Source organism: Sorex araneus, chromosome 1, assembly GCF_027595985.1.
Source record: "Sorex araneus isolate mSorAra2 chromosome 1, mSorAra2.pri, whole genome shotgun sequence".
NCBI classification, from domain to species: Eukaryota; Metazoa; Chordata; class Mammalia; order Eulipotyphla; family Soricidae; genus Sorex; species Sorex araneus.
In genome coordinates, this window is record NC_073302.1 from 438,568,088 (window position 1) to 438,585,091 (window position 17,004).

Sequence of the window (17,004 nt, forward strand, 5' to 3'; positions counted from 1 at the left end):
ACTTCTCTCTCTCTCTCTCTCTCTCTCTCTCTTTCTCTCTTTCTTTTTCTCTCACTCTCTTTCTTATCTTTTGGGCATTGTGGTTTGCTATACAGGTATTGAAAGGTTATCATGTTTGTCCCTTTACCTGCTTTTAGCATTCAGTTCTTGTCAAGAGGTCTCACTAACTTCTTGAGCCAATAGCCTAAGATTTTGGCGGGTTAATTTCTCAGTGAACACAGTCCAGAGATGATGGAGTCTGGCCGGAGGCATGGTGGCCATTTTGGAGTGTGGAAGTGAGTGGCCGCCAGGGGTCTTTTTGGGTGGGCACTGGGTTGACCCAGCTCCCTCCGGGGTGCCCAGAGGAAGAAATGTCTTAAGGAGCAGGAAGTGGCCAATGTGTGCCTATGGGGTAGGGGCTGTGATGTGAGCTTTGCCACTTGTGTGTGGAGGTCACTGATTTCAGTTTGGGGCTCAAGAGTGGTGGGGAGAACTAGAGACCCTGAGTTTAGGCAGCTTTATAAAAAGATTTGTGGTGTAGAAGGAGAGTGGCCTTGTTCTCCGCCTCTGTCTTCTCCATGCTGATGCTGGCTGGCTCTCGTCAACCTCCAGCCCACCATGGAGAGATATTTGAAGTTGATGTGGAAATTGCCAGTCTGTAACTATCAAAACTATGTGGGAGATTTGGGAATGGATGATGGAGATGATGACCCAGTTTCTCTCTCATGTTGATGCAGTAATATTTAAAAGGTTATTCAGTGGTGCGCCCACTACAAGGATGATCCCCCATCCACCTCCTGAGGATGAAAAGAACAAAGAAAAGTAAAAAATGATATCCCTGTTTGGGACCAAGAATTCCTGAAAGTGGACCAAGGAACATGTTTTGAACCTTTCCTGGCTGCAAACTACTTAGACATCAAAGGCTCGCTGGATAGTACATGCAAGACTGTTGCCAACGTGATGAAGGGGAAGACACCTGAGGAGATTTGTAAGACCTTTAATATAAAAAGTGACTTTACTGAAGAAGAGGAAGCCCAGGTTCGCAAAGAGAACCAGTGGTGTGAAGAGAAGTGAAACGCGCTGCCTGACACCGTAACACTGTGAGGATTGTTCCAAATACCGGTTGCACTGCTCTGTTTAGAATTGTTGATATTAGACAAACTATAGACCAACACAGCAGCAAATCAATTGTATTAGCAGAATATTTCCTCATTGCATATGTAGTTTGAATACAGATGTCAAACCTAAGCCTTGAGTTTCTTCTCATATGATCAAAATGAGAAAAAATTTCTTTCTTTCTTTCTTTCTTTCTTTCTTTCTTTCTTTCTTTCTTTCTTTCTTTCTTTCTTTCTTTCTTTCTTTCTTTCTTTCTTTCTTTCTTTCTTTCTATCTTTCTTCCTTTCTTTCTTTCTTCCTTTTTGTTCTGAATAAAACTGTGGCTTCTCTATAGAAAGTGACATTTTGGGTTTTCCCTCATTTATAAGGTTATTTCTACCTAGTTTATTGTCTAGTTGACTTCATTCATCCATTAAAAGTTGACGTTGCAAGTAAAAACAACTTGCAAAAAGAAAAGAGGTTGGTGGTATAGAAGGAAAGAAATGGTAGTTGGATTGAGGGAGTTACATTGGCTCCAAGCATTGAAACGAAGATCAGCATCGCATTAACATCTTGGGGGAGGTGCTTCGGAGCAGTGCTCAGTGGATGGGGGTAGGGGTCACTCCTGGTCATGTTTGGCCAACCAGACTGGATAATTCATTGGTAGGGCCCAGGGACGTGGGCACCACCGATGCCACCCTGGCAGTCCTTGGGGCCTCCCGGGCCACACTTGGCTGTGTGCTGGGGACATGTGGTGCTGGGAACTGAGCTTGCGAAACATGTGGCCCTGACCCCCCTAAGTTTATCCGCCCAGCACTGGCACTGAAAAATGGCTGATCAGAAGCAGAATATTACTAGCACTCTATACTGCACGGAAAAGCCCAGAGAACAGAGACAAGCTGATGCTGCAGAAAGGGAGGAAGCGAGAGGGGGGAATGTTGGTGCCCCTGTTGGAGAGGGTTGGAGGAAGAGGGGATGAAGGTGGGAGGAGAGGGCTGCGGCCCAGGAATATGCACATACTAGAGGTGAGCAAGGAGGTGAAGGTTGGACACAGCCTTCCTCAATGGGGGCCGTTGGACCTCGTGGTCACATTCCAGGCTGGTGGAGTATGCCCAGCGGGTATCCGCCTCTTACTGCCATGGAGCGGCTCAGGGGAATTCTCTGAGGAAGGTGGTTTGGAGGGAGGGCTGATCCCTGCTGAAGCCCACTGAAGGTTTTCTGCTCTGGCTGTTTGTGTCCACAGTGGCTGGTGAGACATTTAGCCCTTGGGTGTTTAAGGGAATGTGACTTCTAGGATCGTGAAGGAGCTTGGGAAAAGATGTTAAAGGCTGCATCTGGTGGGGTAGGGAGGGATCCCAAGTAGTGCTCAGGAGGCCTGGGGGCCCCCCTGGTGATTCCTAGTCAATTGGCTACAGTTTCGATGCAAAGGGCCAGGAATGCGTTACTGCTCAGGCCCTGTGGCTCTGGGGATTATCTGGGCTACTCTGGTGGTATTAGGGGGGCCTTCAGGGCGCAGTGGACAGTGCTTGCGGGGGCTATGTGCTGCTGGAAATTCAACCTGGTTGGGCCCATGCCAGGCATGTACCCTAATGCCTATCCTCTCTCCTGGACACAAGATTGTAGTCTTTTTTTTTTTTAATTAATTAATATTTTTAAAGCTAGGATAGTACCATCCTCAAACCTCTCTTCACTTCTATGGGATCCTTGAACCAGCAGTCTCGGCAGTTTTCATTTAAATGGCCTCAGACTAATTAGAGACGTGGGACGTTCCGGTTCTGATGACATTCAGGTCATTTCTGAGATAAAGCCGCTTTATTTTCAGGCTGAATAGCCACATTCTCGCCTTGTCATCCTAGAAATGCTGCATTGTGCCTGCATTTCAGAGCCACTGATGAGAAGAATGAAGAGCTGGGGTGAGGCAGAACTAGTCCTCTTTGTCTCTTACACATTTTTTTTCCGCTAGAAAACAAAGCCCAAGAGTTTCTGGTAAGTTCTCAGCCACAAATGTTTTCTAGGATTGGTGTGGGAAGCAAAGCCAGCAAATCTTAGGGAAAATAATGAGTCGGTGTTATGCACAACTTATGAGCCGCAGATATAGGCCATTACTTGCCTGCATATTTTGAGAGGAGGTGTGGATGTCATTAGATGTCTTTTAGTTCTTCCCTTAGGGATTCTAAAGGCTCATAATTCGAAGAGAGGCCATAAAGCCTGGAGACAGAGTAACAGGTGTGCGTTTGTGGAAACAGGGTGAAATTAGTGAAATTAGTGGCACCTCATTTCACCTTTGCCTTCGACTCAGAAGCAGGGGGGATTCACGTCCCAAAATGCAAACCATTTGGAAAATGTCATTCATTGCTCCCCATAATTGCATCTCACCCTTGACTTCCTTCCCTTCCCGGGACCTTGGCTCGTTCCATCTGTAAGCAAGCAGGTTCTGAATTCCTGAAAAATGTCTTTCAGGGAGGATGTCACGACCAGTTTTTTTTTTGAAGTGCTTAGAAATATTTTAGCACCTGATCTCCCCCTGTTGGGTTATTGCCACAGTCACCTGCAGCTATCACAGGAACAAGGAGGCTCTTCTCCTCCCTCCTTTCCTGTCACCCACTTGCTCTGTCCTTTCAGCAGCTGCGGATTCTCTCAATCATATCTTTCCATCAGCGTTTCCCCACATCAAACCCGAGCTGCCTTATTAGTTTGTGTGGCATGGGTGATTATCCTTCTTCTACATCCTGGGGCACCTCAAACTGTTGGAAACTTACCATCTGTTACCTGACTAAGAAATAGTGGAACCAGCCACCGCCCCTTTCCACATTCTTTCAGCCTCTATCCTCCAGGAGGCCGCCTTGTAGAGTTGGCCTGAATGGGGACTGTGTTGTTCTCTTTTGTACTCACTCCGACCTCTCCTTCATCATTGCATCCACAGGCCTCATTGGGTAGGTGAAGAGAAGGACCAGAGACCCCAAGCCAACAACCTCTTTGTTTCCCCAGTACTAACAGTCTCATATGTGGTATCTGAAAGGGGGGAGAATCAAACTACATTGCATACCCACAGTGAACTTTGGGGCAAGATTCTTGCTTTGGATGCTAAAAATTGGCATCCTTTGGGAGACATGCTTTGGTAGCACAAAATATCAGTGTAAGTGCTTTAAATTGCTCTCTAGGTCAAGTGATTGAACAGAGAGTCATTACCTCTTCATCAAATTTATATTCCCTTTCTTGTGGTTTATTTCCCACAGCATTCTCCATAGTTTGGCATTGCTATATGATTGTGTTCTGACTAATAACATGTGGATAGACATGATATGTTCCACTTATATGTCTGTTCCATAAAACCCTCCTGTGTATTGGGGGCTGGAGTGATAGTACAATGAGTAAGACTCTTTCCTTGCCTGTGGTTGATCTGGGCTTCATCCTTGGCATCCCATATGGTCCCCTGCACACGCCAGGAGTACTTACTGAGTGCAGAGCCAGGAGTGAGTCCTGAGCACCAATAGGTGTGGTCCCCAAACAAAGTTCCTCTTGTGTGATCCCTGGCTTTCACCATCTTTCTTCTTTTGGAATGCCTACCCTTTGGAAACCTGGAACTGCAGATGGCATCTACTTGAGAACCCTGAACCCTTCAATGACAGGATTTAGCAGTTTCCTATGACTTGGTGGCTGATTAGACTTTCGTGAGGAAAAAATAAAACCTCTTCAATAAGCCACGGAGATTTTAGAATTATCTGTTAAATAATAGCTAGTACCTTATTCAATATAATCACTTCATGCATCATTCAACTCTAATATGAAAACCTATATTGCAGCTATCGCAGCTATAATCAAGACAACACGTAACCCATTTCCATGGTGACAAGCACAATTAATGCTAGATAACTTGTATCACCTCCAGGATTTTGTGCCGTTGTTTTCATTCTTGAATATGCTCATCTACAGAACTTACAAGATTGGAGGATATAAAAGACGAGTTGAGGAGTTGAGTATTTTTACCTCCAAGGTTTAAAGTATTGTCAAAGATCACTTAATTTCATCCTGGTTGTTATTTCGAATTTGAAGAGAATGGTCACGTTCAGCTTTTTGCCCCCCCCCCCCCGCCCCCAACCCATGGTAGTTGTCCATGGTCCTGAAAAAGTTCCCTTTCACATTGTGTTAAATTTGCAACCTTCTCCATCAAATCTAATCACACTTAGTTGTACAGCAATTCCCCCTCATAGCACTTATCCATCAGACAGTTATTTTTTATACTTAAACCACCAGCCTTCCCTTTTATCTCAGCTTGCCAAAATTTTCTATTCATGATTTTCTATTCTGATTCATGGTACCAAAAGAGCTCCAGGCTGCAAATTCCCTTCCCAACGGTATGAATCCCTGTGACATTTTCCCAGTCAGGGGCATCTCTCCAATTTATTACCTCTTTTACTCACTCACTTGACATTAGAGTCTATGCCACTTGAAACTTTTGGTATTGAAAATATTCTCCCATGCCACTGGGAGAATGTGCTTCTAGAAAACTCTAATCACTCATGCCAAATTAAATGAAGAACTGTTTCCTTAAAGGGCTTTACAGTTTTAAATCCTGAGCTCATTATGTTTATTACAATACAATTAAAAATACTTTTGACATCAACCCAATTACAGCACATTTATCAAGTGATTTGTTTGGGCTGTTTTAAATATCTGTATAAGAATATAGGTAGTTAACAGTATAAACCCTGGAATTATATTGCCTGCTGATTCCAACTTCACTGTTTACTCTGTGCAAACCTCAGCACATTATTTAACTTTTCTAGACTGCATTTCTTTATCTGTAAAAATGGAGATTTCCTTTTTATTCTGCTTGTTTTATTCTGGGGTCCTACCCAGTAATGCTTAGGGGCTTTTCCTGGCTGTATGCTTATGAGTGACAACAAGATAGTGCTTGGGGGACCATATGTGGTACCAGGGATTTGAACCAGGGTTGGCCACTGCAAGGCATATGCCTTCACCCTTCGAATATCTCTCTAGTCTTGAGATTTTATTTTTAATCAGTTCCATAGAGATATCATAGTTGTTGATGAATTAATCTGAGCAAAAACCTAGGGACATCTCCTGGTCTAAGTGTTGGCTGTTATTCAATTTAAAAGTTGCAAAAAAAATCCCCAACAACAATGGATCAGACAGATAATTTATTTGTAGGTCTCTGTACTGGATAATTGCTCAAATGGTCTATCTTGCCAGAACAGCTTTATGAGAGAGCACATCTGAATATCTCCAGTCCGTAATTTCCTTATGGGCATTATCAGTGCTATTTAGGTGTTTGCTCTTTTAACAATTCACCTTTACTACCATTTTGCTCATATTTACTTGAAAAATGAAACCAACACCAAACCAATTTTTTACAAAACCCCAGAACTAACTTGTCGCAGATGAGAAGACCAATGATGAGAAGACCAAATTTTAAGCCAAAGAAACACATTTCTAATGTGAAAATTGATCTTTTTGGTTAGGTGAGTATTTTGTGGTCACCAATCCTTTTATAACATACTTTTAAATAGCTACCTTTTTCATTTTCTTGTTTATGTCTGGCTCTTCTGAAGAGCTTGCACATTAATTCTTTCTGAATTGGACTGTCTGCTTACTGAATGGATGTAAGTGTGGCTAGCAGTTGGCTATTATGGAACCATGAGCCAAGGCCTCTCAGTGAGGAAGCGGAGCAGGGCAGAGCTTCCTTACCCGTGACTGGTCTGTTCTTTTGAGGTTGTAGATCTATACACAGTTTTATATATATATATATTTATTTTATTTTAATTTATTTGCTTTATTGAATCCCTGTGAATACATGTGAAGTTACACATATATTTATGATTGAGTTTCCAGTGTTTATAGTTCCTACAACGATCCCTTCACCAGTGCCCCTACCCTCCACCAATGTCCTCAGTTTCCCTCCCACCCACTAGCCTGCCTCTGTGGCAGGCACTTTCCTCCTCCCCCATTGTCCTAGTCTTCCCTTCCTTAATTTATCCCCCTCACTACTGCCCCAGTGCCAAGTTTCCTACTGAAGAACAGTTCTCCTGTTCTTCATTTCTATTGCCATTGGGCATTTGTGTATTAGATTTATTAGCATGTTATTATCCTTGATCACAGCTATTGGTAGCACGTCACTGAAAGATCACTGTGTCAGATAAAGTCAAAGTATTGGCTCTATTTCCCACCCTGCAAGTTACCTGGGATTCCTGTACCCACTTTTAGAGCTTTTGTCTAGAAATAGAAATGATGTGTCTTACTCTATATCCTAGTCTACAGAGTAGCTTAGAAATAGTAGTTTTTCAAGCCTCAGTTCTGTAGCTTTCAGTTTAGTACATTTGGGAAGGCAGGGTATTTGCTAATAATGTTATGCTGGAACTTTAAAAAAATTTATTGAATCAGTGTGAGATAGTTACAAGCTTTCATGTTTAGGTTACAATCTCACAATGATCAAACACCCATCCCTCCACCAGTGCACATTCCCTACCACCAATATCCCGGGTATACCCCCCCCCCTTTCCCACCCTACCCCTGCCTCCATGGCAGACAATATTCCCCATACTCTCCCTCTACTTTGGGGGCATTATGGCTTGCAACACAGACACTGAGAGGTCATCATGTTTGTTTCATTATCTACTTTTGGCATGCATCTCCTATCAATGCTGGGAACTTTTGGGTAGGTCCATTTTGTTAAAAACAAGTCTCTGGGGTGTTGGGCACAGCCAGTGGTGCTCAGGGCTTACTCTTGGCTGTGTGCTCAGAGATCACTCCTGGAATGCTCATGAGTTGTGTGTTGGAGATCAGTGTCATGCTGTGTTGGAGATCAAACCAGGAGCATCCATGTGCAAAGCCAGTGACTTAATGCCTGTGCTGTCTCTCCAGCTCTTGGGTCTGTTTTTAGATTCTGAGAATACTTTGAATGCATGATCATTTTCTCTCTGAAAATTCTTACTCCTAACTCTGTGTAAGTGAAAACACCCATAAACCACCTCCCCTCTGACACCCTCCCCCACTTGTGAAGGATGAGAGATGCTAGCATTTTCTAGAATCCGCTTGGAGTAGACAGCAGGCTGAGTTTCATGGAAAGTGTAGGCAAATTGGTCAGCCTCCCAGATATTCCTAATCCAGTCTGGCTTCCTCAGCATCACGTGGCTGTGCTATTTTAATGGACAGAAATCGACAAGCATTCCAAATGATTATCTTCTGACATACACACACACCTTTGTACCTAATAAAATAGAAATTTATTTATTTATTTATTTTTGCTTTTTGGGTCACACCTGGCAATGCACAGGGGTTACTCCTGGCTCTGCACTCAGGAATTACTCCTGGCGGTGCTCAGGAGACTATATGGGATGCTGGGAATCGAACCTGGCTCAGCCTTGCGCAAGGCAAATGCCCTACCCGCTGTGCTATTGCTCCAGCCCCTATAAATTACTTTTAGATTATTCATTTTGGGGCTATTCTATAGCTATAAAAGGAGGGTGGTGGCCAATGTCGTTGCATAGGTGCATCGGTCTGTATAGTACAGTTTTATGAGTGACTCATAAAACTGATGATTAAAATTTTTTCCAAAAGAAGACCTCCAGGGGAGGGTGAGACCCCTCCCTGCCCCAAGGGATCCAGCCCTGACAGTCTAAACCCTCCAGAACTCAACCGTCACCATCCTCACGGCTGCTCTCCACACGCTTGGACGGGCCTCACCCACAAGTGAACCTATTCCTGGACCACATGGCTGCATTCTGAGACACATCATACCACACACCCTACCCATACTCCAAGAGTACCACATCACATTATTTTTTCAATATTTTTTTAAAAATTGTTTTATTAGTGAATCACTGTGAGGTAGTTACAGACTTAAAAACTTCGTGCTTGCGTTTTAGTCATACGGTGATCGAGTACCTATCCCTCCACCAGTGCTCATTTTCCACCATCAATGGTCCCAGCATCCCTACCACCACCACCCCCACCCCACCCCTCCACCCCACCCTGCCTCTGTGGCAGAGCATTCCCTTTTGCTCTCTCTCCTTTTGGCTGTTGTGGCTTGCAATAGAGGTATTAAGTGACCATCGTGTTCGGTCTACTTTCAGCCCGCATCTCCTATCCCGAGCGGGCCCTTGGGGGAAAAATACAACAATCTTCACACTCTTTTCTCTAAGGAAAACTTTGCATCATTTTCAGTGGTTTTTCATAACAAACAATGCAAAATATATGATTTTGGTTCTGCTTAGGGCCAGGGGTTGGAGTTTGGGATGGAAATATCTGAAATATGGTGGTGGGAAGGTGTAATGGTGGTGGGATTGATGCTTGAATATTAATATTAAGTATAATCAAATATTGCAAACTATAAAATAAAAAAAATTAAGAAGAGGGCCTCCAATAGTGTTTTTTGAAGAATAGGATGCATGCAAAGGTAAATTATTATAGGTGTTAGTGGGCTTTCAGTGGAAAGTCTACATTTTGATGCTTGTTTAAACAAAACAATGGCATTCCAGTGGTCTGGCTAAGTTTTATACACAGAGTCTGACATAAGTGTCCCCAAATCTCCGATTACAATTTGTAGATCTTTGGAGAGGAGAAAATAATTTTATTTCTACTGACTTGATTTGAATACTTTTCCAAGTTATTGAAATAATTCTATGAGATGTAGTCTTTGGCTCATTAGACAGATAACCATTTTTTTTTTTGCTTGTTTGTTTGGTTTTTGGGCTGTACCCAGTGGTGCTCAGAGTTTGCTCCTGGCTCTGCACTCAGGAATCATCACCAGTGGTGCTTGGGTGGGAGACCATATGGGATGCTGGGGATTGAACCTGGGTCGGCTACATGCAACCAACCACCCTATCACGTGACTGTTGCTCCGGCCCCCGACCACCAATTTTTAAGTCTGTAACATGAAAGTTTGGAAAACATAATATGAGTCTTTTGAACCTAATTTTGGGGTTGGCAAAAAACTACTCCAAGTCTGTGACCTACTGTTTAACTCTTAATTAATTAATAAATGAGCTTCAAGAAATGTTTCATGTATTTTTGTTTTCTTTAACCTTCAACAACTGGAATTACTAGTTATTTCCTCTTTCTGTCTTGCCTGTACTCAGGTGCTTTTTATTGAGGGGGGGTTCCCAGTGCAGCTCACTGCAGGACTGGGGATACCAGGGACACCCCAGTGGTTCCTGGGGCCTTTCTAGCTGCATGGGTGATGCCTGGGGACCAGGCGGTGCCTGGAATTGAACCAGGTGGGGTGCATGTATGTTAGATCTCTTCACTAAGAACTGTAGCTTCTCCCTGCTCTCTTTACGTGACATTTTCCAGTGGCAGCTCTCATGGCTGTTGAGAAGGACTGTGGAAATAGTCACAGTGGTTGGCGCATGTTTTCTCTGGTACTGGTGGAGAGCCCCCGGTTGCCTGCGCATGGGGTCTTAGCTACGCTCAGGTGCTTCATGGGCTCAGCTGTGCAGTAGCGGCCACAGAGCTAAAGCAGGTGATTGTTACAATGTTGTTCTTAGTGTTTCCTTCTGCTTTGTTTGGTGACAGACACTGGAGAGATGGGTGGATGACGGAAGTTCTCTTGAAATACAAATGCAGCGTGTTCGCCGATTCTACTAGGTAGCACTTATATTTGGCATGGTGGAGTTTAGTTTTAATTAATACTGCTAAAAATGACTTTTACTTTTTAACAAAAGGTTCCCCACGCTCTTTGTCATTATCTCTAACCACCTCCTGTTTCCTGGATTGCGCGCGCACGTGTGTGTGTGTGTGTGTGTGTGTGTGTGTGTGTGTGTGTCTGCGAGCGCATGCGCACTGTATGTGTTACCTGTATGTTTGAGTGAGTTTTAATTTTTTTTTTCCCCAGCAGGCTTGATTGGGATGTTTGAGGTGAGAATCAGTGAAAAAGAGGGAGCGCCTTCGAAGAGTAATTGCTACTTGATGGCATTGTGAAGAGGTTAGCAACCCTTCTTTATTGCCTGCAATGCAGAGATTGTGTAATTAGTAGTTTCATTAGAGAGTGTGAATGACTATTAAGTAGCTCAGCCAAACAAAGCTTTCATTGTATTGGAAAATTTACTGTAATCAGATAGAAAAAGTACTGTTTTTGTGAATCATCTGTCAGGTTGCAGAAATAGTCTCTCTCTCTGGATCCCTCCTCTTCAGAAAGGGGCTCGTACACTTGGCCTGGAGGTAGCGAGGTCGCAGTGTCCTGCTGTTGGGGGCAATCAGAGAAATAGTTCAGGTGCCCTAGGAGCCAGACCGCGACTTCTCAGCCCCTGGAGGTGGGCAAGGCCAGGCGCTGGAACCAGGGGATCCCCCTCACAGCCCCTCGCTGCCCCCGGCCCCCTCCCACCCGGTTCCTGGACCGTTGGCCTCATGCTGCTTCCCACCATGTGCTCGCATGGCGGAAGCCACAAAACAGCTCCCGAGTCTCTTGTTTCGGGACCCTCAACCCCTCCACCTCCCTGACCCGTCACCTCCCAAAAGCCCACCCGCCCTGGTGCCAGAGTGATAATCCTGCGGGTAGGGCGCCTGCCTGGCATGCAACCGACCAGGTTTTGGTCCCTGGCACTCTGTATGGTGCCCTGAGTGCTCCCTGAGCACCGCCAGGTGTGGCCCCCCAACAAAACACAAAACCAAAGGCCCAGCTCCTTTGGCGGTCACCACCAGGCGGGGCGGGGAGGTTGGTTTCTTCACTGGGGGATGCTCAGTCCTCAGCCCTGGGCCTGTGGCTGGAGGCCCTCTTGGCATGTGTCACGAGCATGTCCCGGGCTGGGCTTCCTCTGTGCAGGGCGGGGCACACTGTCATTTCACTGCGAAGGCGTTCAGCAGCTTTCTGGGGGGCCGGGCTGTGGGAGGGGCTGCCTGGTGCCGGCTCCAGGTTTCCCCCTGCACGTTCTCCTACAGCGCTGCTATAGGGCCAGCAGAAACGTGCTCCTTTGGAAGCATATGCGGGTTTCCTGGCACGGAAAGTGCCGGGGGTGGGAGGTCGCCCACTCGCCAGCTGTCTCTGTTTGGGAGGAGATGGCCCTATTTTTTTTAAAAAAAAACCGTTTTCACACTCTGTCAGTGGGGGTGGGGGGTGAGAGTGTATTTTCATCGGGGCTGCAGGCGCAGTGGGAGTGGGAGGACTTAGAGCCCTCTCTGACACGTGTGCTGTGTTCTCCACACTCCCAGCCTCTCTTCGGATCATGGCGCCTTCATATTCTCAGCCTTCCCAAGAGGTCTGTAGGGCAGAGGGTAGGAGCCCATTGCACGGATGGGTAAGTTGGTGCTGGTGGATTGCAACCAAAGGCGTCCAGTCCCGAGGCTCAGGGGGCCCAGTACCTGGGAGTAAAGATGGGGAGCTGCCTCCTTCACAGGCGCCCTGGAACCCGCGTTTCCAGGCAGTTTCATCCAGGAGAATGTGGAATGTGAGCGAGCCGAGAATAGCATCTCTAGCCATTTGGGGCTTTTCTCTCAAGAAATCCCTCCCCTTTTCCTGCTCCCTCTTTTTTTTTTTTTTTTAACTTTTTGGGTTATACCCAGTGATGTTCATGGGTTGTTCCTGGTTCAGGAATTATTCCTGGCAGTCCTCAGAGGACCGTATGGGATGCCAGGGGTTGAATGCTGGTCAGCTGGGTGCAAGGCAAAAGCCCTCCCCACTGTACTATCGCTCCGGCCCCTCCTGCTCTCTTTTTCCTTTCTTTCTTTCTTTCTTTCTTTCTTTCTTTCTTTCTTTCTTTCTTTCTTTCTTTCTTTCTTTCTTTCTTTCTTTCTTTCTTTCTTTCTTTCTTTCTTCCTTCCTTTTTTTTTTTTTTTTGCTTTTTGGGTCACACCCGGCGATGCACAAGGGTTACTCCTGATTCTACACTCAGGAATTACTCCTGGCGGTGCTCAGGGGACCATATGGAATGCTGGGATTCGAACCCAGGTCGGCCACGTGCAAGGCAAACGCCCTACCCATTGTGCTATCGCTCCAGCCCCTCTCTCTTTCCTTTCAAGGGTGCAGAGAAAGATGATCAGTTGCTCCCTGGTAGCTGTCCGGGCTTGTTTTCTGGGGGCTTGAAGGTGCAGACCAGTGGTCAACCTGCTGCCTGGCCTCTGGGACTCTGAAGAAGAGAGGAGCTGCGTGGGGTGGACATGGGGAGCAGACCGGGCAGAGCCACGCCTCGCTGCCTCCCTGACGGAAGCAACCTCACCACCCCAGGGCCAGTGGGCCTTCATGGGTTTCTTGTCTGCTCCTTGCTCTGCTCCTGTGGCTGCCAGTTCCCAGCTCTCTCACTCTCCGCTGATTCCTTGCTCAGCCTCCCTCCCGGGCCCTCGACCCTTGCTGGCCCTGGGCTGTCTCCGCCCGAGGCTCTGTCCCCAGCCCCAGCACCCTGCCTTGCCCAGTGCTGGTGTTCTCAGAGGGCTCCAGAAGGGAATTTCTAGAGGTTTGCCTTTTGCACAGCTTTAGGACACCACTTTAGCTTTTGCTCTTTCAGAAGCGTTCAGAAGGTGAATCGTATTAAGTCTCCCAAATCAAAGTATTTTTATTATTTTTATTGAGGTCACTTTCAAGACTGTATGTGGTTTGTTTTTTGGGGGGTGGTGGTGGGAGGAGAGAGGGTTTGGGTCACGCCTAGGAGGGCTCAGGTGGTACTCAGGGGATCAGAGATGGAAATGGGGTTGACCCCATTCAAGGTGAGCACCTTAATCCTTACCCCGCCTCTCTGGCAGGAGACTGCATTTGCTTTCAGGGGACAGTTTCAGCTTCCAAATTTATGTCACCACACCATGCCCATCCCCATACCAGTCTTCCTCCTCACTGCTCATCGAACCCTTCCACACATTTGCTCTTCCCTTGGAGACCTCAGTTCTGTGGGCAGAGTCCTGGAGTTGTGGGGTTTGGCTTTGTGGTCTCCTTGTGTTTCTTTTCTTTCTTATTTGATTTTTGTTGCTTTTTGTTTTGAGCCTCAGTACCTAACACATGCCTAGCATGCACTGTGCTTCTAGTGACCTCCCTGGTGCCCTTGTGTTGCTTCTTTATCGCTCACTTGGTGTGTGATCATCTAGTAGACGCCTTTCCCCTTCTGACTCGTCTTAGCATGACCCCTTCAGCTCTATCCAAGTTGTAGCAAAAGGCAAGAATTATCTTTTCTCAGAGTGGAGTGGTGTTCCATTGCGACTAGAGATCACGTCTTTTTGTTGTCATTGTTACTGGGTTTTTGTTTGTTTGTTTGTTTGTTTGTTTTAGCCACAGCCAGCTGTGCTTAGGGCTTATTCGTGGCTCCGTGCTGCTGGCGGGGCTCAGGGGACCACATGGGGTACTGGATACTGAACCAAGATCCATGGCATTCAAAGCAAGAGCCTTAACCCCTGGACATTTGGAGATTCTAGAGGTTCGAGCTTCAGTCCATGAATGCTCAGGCCAGGTCATGCATTTAAGAATCAAAACTTTTCATGAACTTCAGCGCAGCCACTTTGAGAGTTATATCCAGCCCACAGTAGCAAAGCGCAAAGTATTGTCCTGAACCCCAACGAAACCTGTGAAATAAATGTTAAGGCATTCAATTCTAAGTTTACTGAGGACTATTCATACTATTTTCTCCAGGACTTAGCATTCATTCAAAGGGACTTCTGTACATTATTATTCATTGCTACACTTAGGACAGTAGCTGAGATATAGTGTAAACCTAGACATCCAGTGACAGATGAATGGATTATAAAGATGTGGCATAGATACATAATGGAATACTATGGAATACTATGCAACTGCATGGAATGATGAAATTATGCAATTTATTGTAACCTGCTTGAAACCAGAAGATATCTACGTTGAGTGAAGTAAGCCAGAAGAAAGATGAACACCAGGGGCTGGAGCAATAGTACAGCGGGTAGGGCATTTGCCTTGTATGTGGCCGACCTGGGTTCGATTCTCAGCATCCCATATGGTCCTCTGAGCACCGCCAAGGTGATTCCTGAGTTCAGAGCTAGGAGTAACCCCTGTGTATTGCCAGGTGTGACCCAAAAATAAAAAAAAAGACAAACACCAAATGATCTCACTTATCTGTGGTACATAGAATAACTGGGTAAGGAAATGTATGTAGTAAAGGGGATGCCTTGACCCCAGAGCTTAGAGAGAAGGACAGAGAAGGAAAGAAATCAGGGTGGGTGGGGGTGGGGAGGTGGAAGGAAGAAGAAGAGAAAGGAAGTAATGTGTGTACATGGGTTGGGGCTTTGGTGGTGCTGGTGATGTGGGGGTGGTGTAGCCGTATATCCAAAACACAGACTCAGAAAACATGAGATCTAAGCTGCAGCCTAAGTGGGATCTGGGCTGCAATCTAAGCTGGAACTTTGTAATGTGCCTGTCAAGGTGACAGGTGGGGGCTGGGGTGGGGGCAGGGGGGGAGATAGAATATGGGAGCACTGGTGGGGGAAGTCAATACTGGTGGTGGGATTTGTGTTGAAATATTATATGCCTAAAATTAATACTCCCACTCTTACAGCACTCTAAGCATGAGTCCTGAGAACTTTTTTTAAACCTTTAAAAAAAATTATAAACAACGGGATGACAGTGCTACCATGCAGTGCTGTTGATTCACTGTGAGATCACCGTTATAAAGCTGTTCATGATTGGGTTTCAGTCATACAATGTTCCAATACCCATCCCTTCACCGGTGTACATTTCCCGCCACCAATGTCCCCAGTTTTTCTCCTGCCACCAAACTTTTCATTATGGAAAAAAGAGAAATATTATATGCCTAAAACTCAGCTGTCAATAACTTTGTAAACCACAGTTTTTTTTCTTTTTTAAAATTTATTTATTTTTAAGTTTTATTGATTCACTGTGAGATATAGTTACAAGCTTTCATGTTTGGGTTACAATCACACAATGATCAAACACCCATCCCTCTACCAGTGCACATTCCCCACCACCAATATCCCCAGTATACCCCCCCTTTCCCACCCTCCCCCTGCCTCCATGGCAGACAATATTTCCCATATTCTCTCTCTCTCCTTTTGGGCATTATGGCTTGCAATGCAGATACCAAGAGGTTATTGTGTTTGGTCTTTTACCTACTTTTGAACCACTAAGAAAATGATGGTTGGAGGAATCGGTCGGGATGTGTGCTGAAACCACAGTTTTTTAAATAAAAAACTAAAATTTAAAAAATACGGTCAGGTGTGATGGAGGAGGAAGGGAGTGGGGGGCGGGGGGCTGAGCAGGAACTGGGCTGGGGAGGGAGGGCTCGCTGGCTAGACTGCCATGCTGCTTCCGGCCTCCGCCACCCCAAGATGGAAGATGGAACATTTGGTTTCTTTGGCTATATCGAACCACAAATGGAAGCACACATTGTCATACTCATTAAGGAGACCCTTTTTAGTTCCTCTAATTGCATGTGCTGCCTTCTTCCAAGTTAGACATTAAGTGTGATACGCAGTTGCTCTAAAGTGTGTTGGAATAAGGGCTTGCACGGTAGAAGACAGGAAAGTGAAGCTGGAAATTTATTGTTTTGTTTAACTCAAGGGAATCTTTTACAGGCCCCTGAAGAAGAGTCCATGGAGTCAGCCAAGGCAAATTTGCAGAACAGGCCACTTTTTCAGTCATGTTTCACCTGGCTTTGTGATCCTCACTGTTGTCACTGGGTAGTTTTAGAGGGGCCTGTGATGCCAAGGTGGGGTCACTGTCTTCTCTGTGGAGATGCCCAGGGCAAACATGCTGCACTTTTAAAAAATATTTATTTATTTATTTATTTTATTGAGTCACCATGAGATAGTTACAAGCTTTCATGTTTGAGTTCCAATCACACAGTGATCAAACACCCATCCCTCCACCAATGCACATTCCCCACCACCAATGTCCCCACCCTTTCCAGCCCTCTCCCTGCTTCAATGGCAGTTTCCCCCATACTCTCTCTCTACTTTTGTGCATTATGGTTTTCAATACAGGTACTGTATTGCATATTTGGCTCTTTG

General features: G+C 45.6%; 1 protein-coding gene and 1 pseudogene across 1 annotated transcript in view; both read left to right on the forward strand.

The window, feature by feature from the left end:
• The window catches only part of TMEM178B (transmembrane protein 178B), a 415,009-nt gene that overhangs the window by 27,700 nt on the left and 370,305 nt on the right, over window positions 1-17,004 (forward strand). The gene's annotated exons all lie outside the window — the stretch shown is intronic.
• Window positions 488-1,142, forward strand: LOC101539752 (S-phase kinase-associated protein 1-like; annotated as a pseudogene).